Raw genomic sequence first — 12,569 nt, 5'->3', positions numbered from 1 at the left:
CCCTTTGGACAAAAAAATACCTTTAACATTTTGTCCTTCCACTAAGTAGTCTGAGTATCAGACTATTGAGTGCAGACTTGGTTGATTTGATATGTGTTGATCTAATGTGTGATTGATGGTACTAAGCTTAATTTTAACGTTATGCTTGGATAAATATTAATAAAAGAAAAGAAAGAAAAGGAAAATAAAGTTTTTTAAAGGTAATGAAAGGATATATGTAACCCTTATTTGGATAATTAAAATTAATAAAAAAATTTTTTAACAATCATTGTTTGGATAAAAAGTGAAAAAGAAAGGAAATGATTCATTATAATAATTTTTTTTTCAATTATAACCTTTAATTGCCTATGATTTTAAAGCACTTTTGGATCATAATATGTCTATTCATATTTAACCATTCATCAAAATCAAATAACAAAAAAATTATAAAAAAATTTTATATTGGAAGAGATATATAAAACTTACTTGAAAAAAGAAATAACTTTGAAAAAATTACAGGATAATTATGATCTGCTTAGGTTTTTTTTATTAGGTTTTTAGTATCAATAAAAAGATGGATACAATAGTCTTTTTATAAAAATTTTTTTAGCTTTCCTTTCCCTAGCTTTTTCTCCAAATTGAGATATTAAAAATTTTGAGTTTACAATGGAAACCAACCTCTTTTCTTTTTTTTTTTAAATTAAAAATTTATCTAAATAAGGGGAGGAAAGTTTTGTTTCCTTTGCTTTTCCTTATTTTACTTTCCTTTCTTTCCGTTTCCTTCAATCCTAACACATTGTAAGCGTGGGTTTTGAATTATACACTTAATTGGTTTATAATGGGTTACCAAAGTGAGTGAGCCGATGTTGAGGTGGGTAAAAATTAGACCAAATGAGCTTATGAGTAGTTGTTGACGTGATTTATGTGCCTGATGTGGTGAAGATCGACATAAGACTTATGTTTTTACTTAGTATTGAAATTTCATTTTCTGGTTTAACATAAGGTTAATATGGTGTTTGACTAATTTGATCGATCTAATTTGAGTTTTTGATCAATTTGAGTAAGTGAAATGATCAATTTACCTTTCTATTGTATGAAAGTTGCATTTAATAAGAATAGATAATTAGGCGGTAAAAAACCCAGAGTTAAAAATGTAAGGGGTCGTTCTCAGTAACCATCTAGGATGTATAAAATGATCTGCAACATTCATCTAATCTTTGTGTTGGCTATACAAAGGGCCTTTTGGGGCTTTCATTCTTTATTTTACAACCTTTTTACTCGTAAACCAACTTGATTTAACTGACCTAAAATTTTCTAACTTTCTTTAACCAATCTTCATTTCCTTTTTTTATTTTATTGATATCTTTTTTTTCTTTTTCTTTATTATGTCTTCTTCTGATTATGGGAATTGTAGTTTAGAAAGTTATAGGATGGAAAAAAAGAGGTCAGCTCGGAGGTTAGGCGATAAATAAATTAGTCCTTTCTTTTATTGTAGGAAGAAACTATTCTAAAGTTACCTTTTGGTTGAACCCAATGTTAAAGGAATACTATATCAAGTTAAGGATAACGCTTGTGCCAAAAGAGAGTAGGTCCATGTTGGGGTGTAAGAGCTTCTGGTTGCTACAATTGACTTTGAGTTTGAAAATCTTACAGTTTCAATGTCTGAGATCAGTTCGGCTCTTCCAGTTGACTTTTTTTTTTTTTCCCTTTATTGTTCTAAACCTTTTTTTTTTCATTTTTTTTTTTACTTTTTCTCACTAGCCTTCTAAATCAATTTCAATTCCTATCTTTGATTCCTTCTCATTGTCTGAGGGATTTCCTTGCTCTTCTTCTTTTTCTAACGTTGTGGTGGTCTTAGCTATTATTTGGGCATAAAATTTTTCTTTTTCAGAATTTGAGTCTTTTGAAGATAAAGATTCTAAAGACAAGGATACTTTCAATAAAAAACAGGAAGAGGGGTCTGACCAAGCTGAAGAATAAGGTGAAAGGGAAGAAGAGATCTCTTTAGTTTTAAAGGCCTTAGCTTAGATTCTTTTTTATACTTCTTGTAGCTTATGTTTTACCTTTAAAGATGTGATGAATAGCTTGAAGGGTAAAGTCAATCTTGAAGACTGCCCTAATATGTGTTCTAAACATTACGTTTGATTTTTTAAAGTCTATTTTAACCTTTCAAAGAAGGGATACAGTGTGCTGACAGTGACCATTGAGGATCAGGTCACTTCTCTCTTACAAAATCATTAGGTTTAGGTGTATTGGGACTCCATAGTGGTTGGTCAAAGATTCTCTTTACATTTTTTCGTTGTTGAATTTCTTAATTCCTACAATTTAACTATCACCCAATTCATTCCAAATTTTTTTTAATACATAATAGCTTTTACTATCCTTTTTATAAATTTGTATATTCTTCATACCATTCTTTATTTAAAAAAATTTTTATAGTTAAGAAGCATCCCCATGATAAGAGCTAATTTTATGTTACAACTTTACTAATAAAAAAAATCTTCTCTAATTAATCGAGTTGAATAAAGAGTTGAAAGCTATTTTTCTTTTGTAGAATAAAAGGGATGATTAGAGGAAACTCAATGTATGAGAGATAATAAATAAGCTTGGCATTTTTTAAAATAATCACATTCCTTTGACATTCGTTGACCTAAATATTCGAGATAAAATTTTAGAGTTCACCCATAAGGGAAAGATGGTTATTGATGCCTATGAACTAACCTTGAAGATATAGTCAAGAAAATCAAGTATTGGGGTAGATTCGAGGTAACCTCACAAATCATTTACTTTTATAAATTTTTTCTAACACTTAGCGCATCTTGCAGATATATCTGACATTGTTAGGCCTTTCAAGAAGATTGACTTTGCTTGGTCCGCACATGCACTAAGGCCAAAAAAGGAAAGAAGCAGTTGGTTCAACTTAGACTTATTCGAGAGGTATCAAAATAATAAATCCACATGTTCTTCAGTTGTTGAGTTATTCAACTCAGGCTTTTTCTATTGCCAACGACAAGCAAAAGCAGAAGATGACGATAGGTTGGAAGGGCCCATCTCTAAAAGCCAAAAAATGGAAGCTTCATTTTCCATTACAACAATGCTCGAGCTTCAACTCATCTCAGAGCATTTCTCTATCAACTTGGAGTATGACTCCAATGAAAACCCTTTTAAGAACCTCGAGGTGGTAAAAAAATTCCTGAGGGTTGCAATCCCCAAGAAAGGTACATTTTTAACTCGATTTTTGCTTTATGTATTTTGTTATTTGCTCGAGTTTAAGCTCAAATTTATTTTTTATAGTCTTCGAAAGTCTTTTAGCCTTTTTTTTTTAGTCTACTAGCCAAGGTATGCTAAGTGCTTATCAAATTCTAGCCTATATGCTCAGGATATTTACAAAAATAATGATGTCAATGCCAAGTTGAGGGCTAAAAATTTTGAGCTTGCACATAAAAAGAAAAAGTTTAAAAAAATGTGATGATTTTGCTGCTTGGCTAAAAAATGCGTAAGTTCAAAATGCTTAAGCTGAGTTTTTTCAACAATAATCTGAGCAAAAGCTTGATAAGGCTTATGTTGAAATTGCAATACTAAGGTCGAAGCTCGAGGGTAAGAATAAAGCTAAGAAAGAGGCCAATGAGTAAGCGGTGAAAGAGTTTATGGCATCTAAGAGGTATTACGACCTATAGATTGAGTTTGCCAAGTAAAATGTCATTAGTGCTTTTGATCTTTCACTGGATGAGGTGAAGTTTCTTAATTTTAACCTTGATGTCTCTAACATCAGCATAAACTACATTAAGTCTAGATCACCACTAAGGCAGGTTGATGAAGATGATGAAAATGGTGGTGGGAATAAGGATGAGACACTGAGCTCACACTTTTTTTGAGCATGTGATTACTGAGCCAAGAGGCTGAAGGGAGAAAAAAAGGCTGCTACTGAGAAAGAAAGAGAAAATTTGTTTTTCTATTTTTTTTTATTTTTTGTTCAAGTCTAAGATTGAATTTTTTGTAAAGATCTCTAGTCATATCATTCTACATTGTAAAAAACACTCAACAAAATTTTTGTTAGCTCAATTTTTTGTAATCACTAGATCAAAATTCTGTCAATGTATCACTCAACTAAAATTTTGTCATGAAATTATTATAAGTATTTTTTTTGCTTAGAGTTTTAGCTTTGCATTTACTTTTTTACTTTGTAGTTTACTTCAAAGATATGATCAGAATAATTATTCAAGGTTCAGCTCGAACAAGACAACGAGTTCAAGCTATTTAATTTAATAAATTAACTTAAGGATTTATTAAATTAATTTGAGAATCTAATTTAATGATTCAAAATGTCAGCTTGGTTGAGGAATGTGACCAAGTTTCTAGCTTAAACTTTAAATATGTTATTCAAAATTTATTTTAAGGAGATTGGATAAGAATTTTAGCCAAGTACTAGGTCAGACAACCCGTTAGCTTGACCTTTGGCATGGTATATTAAATGAGGTTAATAGTTGAAACTTTTATTCAACAAGTATTCTTCAAAATTACAAATGTGAGCTTAGTTTTACATCTTTTACCTGTAATAAATTTTAAGATTGCTTGCATTTTATATTCTCAGAATAGAATTACCATTCATGTTTTGCAATCTGTAAGTCACATCATTGATGACTTTTTTAATAATGTACAGTCCCTCCCAATTTAAGGCCAACTTTCCACCTTGATTGTCGAGTGCTAAGGCTTCTAGATTTTTGAGTACCAGATTTCCCTTTTTTATATTTTTACATCAGACTCTTTTATTGTAAAAATTAATTACTTTTTGTTGATAAGCTACTATTCTAGTCAAAGTTATGTCTCTTTGTTCTTCAGCCAAGTTTAAATTGGCCTTAAAGGTCTTATAATTCTTTTTTTTAGATTTGAACTCAACTTGTAAGCTGGAAGGTCGATTTTCATGGGTATCACTACCTTTGTCACAAATGTTAGATGAAATGATGTCTCTCTTTTAAGGATTTTGGTGGTAATTTTAAGAGCCCATAATACACAAAGTAGCTCATCAGCCCATTTACTTTTTGTTTCATCTAGTCTATTCTTTAGGGTTTTCAATGTAGTTTTGTTGGCTGCCTTAGCCTGTTCATTAGATTAGGGGTAGGCGATTGAGATGAACTTTAGGTCAATGTAAAGATTGGCATATCATTCCTTGAACCTTGCATTGTCAAATTATTTCTCATTTTTTATTATTATGGATTGAGGTAAACCAAATATGCATACTATTTTTTTTAAACAAACATTTCAATTTAAGTTTCTATAGTGATTGTTAGGGCCTTGACTTTACGCTATTTTGTGAAGTAATCAACTGTTACTATTATAAACTTTTTTTGCCCTGTGATCAGGATGAACGGGTTGAGGACGTCCATTTCTTATTATACGAAAGACTAAGGGTTGATGATGATGACTAGTTCAATAGATTAAAGATGTTGTATGTGTGCAAACCTTTGGCATTTGTCATATTTCTTCACCAGGTCGATCACATCCTTTCTGATAGTTAGCTAATAGTAACATTGTTTGAGTACTTTATAAGCAAGTGGCAGAGGTTCGAGGTGGTTGCCACAGATTTCATCGTGTATTTTTTTGAGTACATAGTTTGCCTCTTTTTTGTCTACAAATTTTAGGTATGGTAAATTAAAAGATCTCATATACTGTTTCTCATTGATTATAGTGTACCAAAAAACTTTTCTAATTAGAGCTTTAGCTTGGACCTTATTTTAAGATAGTTCATCTATTGTTAAGTACGCTTTGATTTGAGTTATCCATGATTTTTTCTCTTCAATCTAATTGATTAGTTTTTCTTCTATGTTTTCCTTTGCTAGCTCTTCCACCAGAAAATGAGCTGAACTTTTCATTATCATCCCTAAAGCTAGTTTAGACAATGAGTTAGCTAGTGTCTTTTCTAACCTCGATATTTTCTTAACTTTAGCCTTAAAGAATGTGGCTAAGTGGGTTAGTGCTTTATTTAGATTCTTTGTTATTCCTACTTATCTAGTTTCAAACTTTACATTTATTTGGTCAACCACTAGTTGATAGTTACTTATACAATAATATTTTTCATGTTCAATTCGGCTAACAATCTCAGACCAATGATTATGCCTTATATTCGGTCTTGTTATTTGAAGCTTTGAACCTAAACTTTAGGGTATACTGGAACTGTAGGTTTTATAGATTGATCAGAATTAGGCAAGCTTTACTTTTTTGGCTAGTAGTTAACCCACCAACAAAAAATTTTAAAATTTATTCATCTCTAATTTCACCAGCCTCTTTAAGCTATTCATTGGTTTGAGTTAAGGTGCATTCGATGATAAAATTTGCTAGCATTTATAATTTAAGGGCTACTTTGAGAGTATGTGTAGTCATATTCACTGAGTTCAACCATCCATTTAGTTTAACTACCAAATAATTTTGGTTTTTGTAAAATTTGCATAAGTGGTTGGTCGATCAAAATATTAATTGTGTGGGCCTAAAAGTATGACTTGAGTTTTCTAACTAACATGATAATTGCATAGACCATTATTCTATTATGGCATAGTTTATTTCAGATTATGTCAATACTTTACTTACAAAATACACTGATCTCTGTCTTTCTTTTTTTTCTCTAACCAAAATCAAATTGGTGGCTTAATTAGTCAGAGCGAAGAATAGTAAAACATTTTTTCAGGTTTCGACTTTGATAAAATGGATAGAGAGGAAAAAATTTGTTTAAGCTTTTAAAAAGCTTTTTGACATTATAGTGTTTATCTAAAGTGTGAGATATTCTTGAAGACTTTAAAAAATGGTAGGCATTATTCTATTAACCTTGACATAAATCTGCTCAGAGCAGTGATTCTTCCTATTAGTCTTTGCACTTCTTTCATTGAGGTTAATACTTTTATGTCTAAAATAGCTTTGACTTTTTTAGGGTTTGTCTCTATCCCTATCTTATTGATTATGTAGCCGAAGAACTTTTCTGACATGATGCCAAAAATAAATTTGTTTGGATTGAGTCTCATGTTGTATTTTCTTAGGGTATTAAAGGTCTCATCAAATTTTTTAAGTGTTCAACTGAGCTCTTACTTTTCACAATCATATCATTTATATATACCTCTATATTTTAGTCGATTTTATCTTTTAAAATCTTATTAACTAGCTATGATAGGTTGCTCTTATATTTTTTAAGCAAAAAAGTATGACCTTATAGCAATATGGACATTTTTCTATTATGAATGCTATTATTTTCTCATCTTCTTTCAACATTTTAATTTGATTATTGCCTTAATAAGCATGAATGAAATTGAGCAGGCCGTACTTGGCACCATCATCTATCAGTCAATTTATGTTGAGGGAAGAAAAACTATTTTTTGGATAGGCTCTATTGAGGTTAGTAAAGTCTACACATATTTTCCATTTTTTACTATGCTTTTTCACCATGATCACATTGATAATCCAATTAGAGTAATATGCCTCCCTGATGAAACTTGCTTTTAACAATTTGTCAATCTCATTCTTTATTACCTTTTGCTTTTCTTGGGCGAAAGTCTTTTTTTTTTACCAAACTAGTTTTACATTCAAATCAATGTGTAGTTGATGGACTATAACCTCGAGATTTATACTTGAAATGTCGAATAGAGTCCATGGAAATAGGTTGGTATTATTTCTTAATAGTTGAATTAGTTATACTTTATGATGAAGCTTTGCCCTAATTTGTATACAATTTTTAGAATTATTCTCTCAAAATGATACTGAGACAAGGTCTTTTGTCAATTATAGTTGATTGTCATCAATTTTTGGTCTTTGATCAACAACTTCTTTCTACTCAGTTAGGTAGGGATTATTTCTTATAAGAAGTATAAATTTTGACGTAACAGTTAGTTGATTATTAGTGAAACAATTAGCAAAAAAGTAAAACTTGATCAAAATGTAAAATTTCATTTTAAAATTCTTTAACCGATTTAAGAGCTTGATTTTAGTTTGTAAGTATGCATGTTTGTTGGCTTAATGGCTCAACTACTATAGATCATTAGCTTAAAAGCTCGGTCTCGTTTGTTATATATGTATATATGTTAGCTTGGGAGCTCGACTTTTTTAAGTTTGTTAAAAGATTACAAAAGTCTGTAGTAAATATAATTGTAGAGTTTAAGAGCTCAAAGTAGCTTAAAAGCATACTTTTTTTTTATTATTTTTTTTATTTCATGTTACTTTTTACCATGTTTGTTTTGCTTTACTTTTTCCATTTTTTTTACCTTCATATTGATCCCATCTACCTTCTCTGGTTCTTTGATTTTGGTTAAGTTATCAGTTTACTTTTCAGTCCTACTTTTATTGTAGTCATATAACATTTTCATGTCATAGATTGATCTCTTATAAACTTTTTAACGACATTTGGCTTTGAAAACTTAATCTTTAAATAAGGAGCTAAGTCGATTAGCCACATAACAGACGATTAGGTTAAATTAAAATCATGTTGAAAGTCAAGGGTACATCCAGCACCATAAACTTAATAACTGAGGTGATGCTCTTCAACTCAGTGCCCAGTGTGATTGGCAACCTGATAGTTTTTTTTACTGGCATTTACTTATTCCCAAAATCGATCAAATTGGCAATGGATGGTTTCAACATTTTTTTCTTATATACGGTGGTATAGTACAGTACATAAGCTAAACTTGCATTATCAAATATGATCTTTTTCACTATATGATTGTACACCACAGTAGTAACCACTATTGTATCATCATAAGGGAACTGAATCATTTTAAAATCCTCTAAGTTAAAAAAGGTCAACTCATCTTTCAATTTTTTTCTTTTTTGGTCGAGGACCTAATGGCCATGATAATCCCTTTATCAAAATTTTTTTTGGTCAAGATAGAGCTCTAACCAATTATTATATTATTGATGCCTTTAATGGATTAGTGGTCTATAGTTTGGCCTTTTTTTTTATGTTCATTCCTTGGATTTTCACCACCTCGATTTTCTTTTAGTCTTTCCTCTGTTTCTTTTTTGGATCTTCTATTTTATTCTTTCTTCTGTAGTTTAGTCTATCTTAACCCTATCTTAGTCGATCCATAAATCTACCTAGCCGACTTCTTCTAATAAGACTTTTTATCTTATTTTTTAGGTCGACATAATTTTTAACATTGTAGCTGAAGTCCTTATAACATGCGTATCTTTTGTTAAGGTCTCGTCAGGTATTCTACCTTGTGACTTTGCCATATGAGTTCGGGGTCCCTTTCTATTTGCTTCAAAATCCTTTCTTTAGAGGTATTCAATGTTGTATGGTTTCATTGTTTGTTCAAACTCTTGACCCTATGGTACCCTTGTTATCTTCTTCTTGAGGAAGGATTGTAAATTTTCTTGTCTTGTCTCTTTTTTGGGGGAAAAAATAAATTTTCTTGTCTTTTTTGGCCTAGGTAGGGAGATAAGCTTTATTCACCTTGATTTTTCATTGTAGCTTCAATATTTATATATTTTTTCGCTCTAAATAGCATGTAAACTAATGTCTTTTACTATTTTAGGGAAAGTGTAAGCTTCATGTGACACTCTCTATCACTGAGTCCACTAGTCAAGGTGGCAACTGCAACGGTCTATTTTAAATCTTTTACTTGAAGGGTTTTTGTATTAAAATACTTTACGTAGTCTTTTAAAGACTCATTATGCCTTGATAGATAGACATCAGACTGAGTGCTATTTTTTTTGTTCTCTTGTTGCAGACAAAACAAGACAAGAATGCATGACTAAGCTTTTTAAATATGGTAATAGACCTAGGTTTTAAACCACCATACCAGGATCGAGTTGCCCCTTTGAGTGTCGTTGCCATACCTTTACGCATGAGAGCTTCACCTACTTTTTGCATCATTATGTTAGTTTTGTAAAGTTTCAAATGATCACAGGGGTTAATTATACCATCATAAGTTTTAAGGTAGCCATCTTGAACATTTTGAGAGGCATAGTCCAATCTATTTCTACAGTAAAAGGCAAGGTCTCCAGAAACCTTAGCTCATATTTAAATGTAATAGCCTTTCCTTTCAATTCTTTTTCCATGACTTGTATATTGGCTTTCAGGTTTTTGTTTGATTAGGTTTCCAAGTTAGTCTATTTGGATTTATGGACAATGGCATGAGTGGAGTTATGTCTAAGGTAATGGTGGTGGGTGGTTAGAGTGGTATGTTCTTCTTCTTTTAAGACGAATGAGGCTTCAACATCTTCGTAACTCGGCTGTCTCTCTACTGATTGTCTACCGAAGGTGACTATGTTAGGTACTTTAGAAGTTTATGGTAAGGTTTTCTTTTGTTCTATTCATACTTTTTTATTTATTATTCGTATTTCTTATTGCTTTGCTATAATAGAATACCATGTTTTATAATAGATTTTATTAAGCTAATTTTATTAATATAAAATATTGAGAAAAAAGATCAATTGAACAAATGAAATAATTGCATGTAAAAAAATAACATAAAATAAGTAAAAAAACATAAAATAAGATAAAAACAAAGAAAATAACATATAAAAATAAAAAATATTAATAATACACATTATTATTGATTAGTAATAAAAATACAATAAAAAATTAACTTAATTCTTTTTTTTATTGATTTTTATTGTCTTTTTTATATTCTTTACTCTTTTCTCAACATTTATATTGAAAATTTACTATCATATTGACAACATTGTATCGAACAAATATAATTCAATCATAAATAAATAGATCTATTTAACCTTTCCCATAGATTTGGCACTTTACTTCATTTAATACTTCAAAGTAGTTGTTTAAGGGATTGGATTTTGATGTTTAGGGCTTGAATTGTTTTATGGTTAGTCCCATTTATGCAGGTGCAGGTCGGTTTGTATGTTGGCTGACATGGGTCTTAGTTTCAATGGGAACAGTTGGCTCTCTTTCTTCAGGAACTCTTTTTCGGGGCAATATATTGTTTAGCTTAGCTAAAGAATGTATATGCCCATACTTGACGTGCAAAATGTTTGTGTTGAACTCCAAGCTGAAGGTAAAATCTTAAAATCACAAGAGAGAAGAAGAGAGTGATTAAAGGTAAAGGTAGGAAGTGTTATTTATATTTATACTTTGACACTCAAGTCAGAAATTGATTATAAGAAGTAAAAAAAAGAGTAAAATAGAGAGAAAATAAAAGAAAGTAAGATCTTTAAATAGTACCTGAATGACTCTATTTATAGGTGGAAGGTAAGGGGATCGCAAGATAAATTGGTGACGTGGCTGAGCTAACTTGGCATTATACATGTCAAGTAGGCCCAAAAATTAAAAATACCTTTAATTGTCTATTAATAGTCTCTAAAGAGATAAAAGATCATTTTACCCTTTGAACTCAAAAATACTTCTAACAAAGAGTTAACGAGGTTTCTTATGAAATTAAGCTAACTTGTCATATTTCTTTATAAAATATATAATATAAAAATTTACCTTTACACCTTTGGTATATTTTACCCACAAAGAGCCATGCTTAAAAAACATGCATATTCTTATAATTTGTTTCTATATCAAGGAGTAAAATTGTTGTGCTGTACACTTGATTTAATCATTTAAGTCACCCCCTCATTGATAATTAAAGTTTTGCTTAAACCCAAGTCTTGGCAAATTGTATCAAACCACGGGCCAATCCAATTGCAATAACTACCACACCTCCTACCATCTTGGCTAATGTTCATTGGCTAGGTCACAAAGGCGCACCACGACCTTTTGAAGGAAAGAATTTCATTCTAAAGACTTTGCAATTGCACTCCAAAATTAAATTTTTAAAGATTTAATTATAAAATGTAATTATAATATAATAAAAATTACTCTTGTTTTACTACTAAATAAATCGTAAAAAGTTCAATTTTCAACGGCTGAACAAGTCTCCCAAGTCAAAGAGAAAAAATATTATTCTCTGCTCCTATTTTCCCTCCTAATTTGAATATTCTTATTTTACTTTTAACATGAAAATAACGTAGGAGTATTATATTGAGACCAAGTAAGATGTTTTAGTCGATGACAGTAACAACGTAACTTCGTTAAGATTTTCAAAGCGGCCCAAAACTCAAAAGCCTACCCCAAATCCCACCGGCACTGACCAAAACCGGGTCATGCCTGACCCGGTCAGTCAAGTCCACGATTCCAAAGATATTTCAACACTTAATTAATTACGGACACATGGCTGGCGTCTAAAGGACCGGACAAGGCCCGAAATGAACTTTCCAACTAGAGAAATGGAATCCTAGTCAGTCAATGACACTTTCTCGAAAAAAGTTAGATGATTTCAACCGGTGATATCATCAACCGAATTAGTTGGGATCCGTATTTCTTCCGACCATTATTACCCATCGTGACGAACCGTCACAGAAATTAGGTTTTTTTTTTTTTTTTTAATGAAAGGAGTAGCGTTTTGAAAATTTAAATATGAAAATTGTTAGATATTATTTTTTAAAAAATATTTATATGAATAAATTAAATTAAAATTTGAATTATAAATATGTAATTTTGACTCAGTATTCGTTTCTATGCCTTGTAAGCAATTGGCACTAACTGATAATTAAGCCTAATTAAAACGCAATAAATGTTTTAGCTCTTTTTTGAAGCTAATTTCTTT

The sequence above is a fragment of the Durio zibethinus genome, chromosome 18, assembly GCF_047325235.1.
Source record: "Durio zibethinus cultivar Kanyao isolate XHJ-2024 chromosome 18, ASM4732523v1, whole genome shotgun sequence".
NCBI lineage: Eukaryota > Viridiplantae > Streptophyta > Magnoliopsida > Malvales > Malvaceae > Durio > Durio zibethinus.
Note: the sequence above shows the minus strand (reverse complement) of the source record.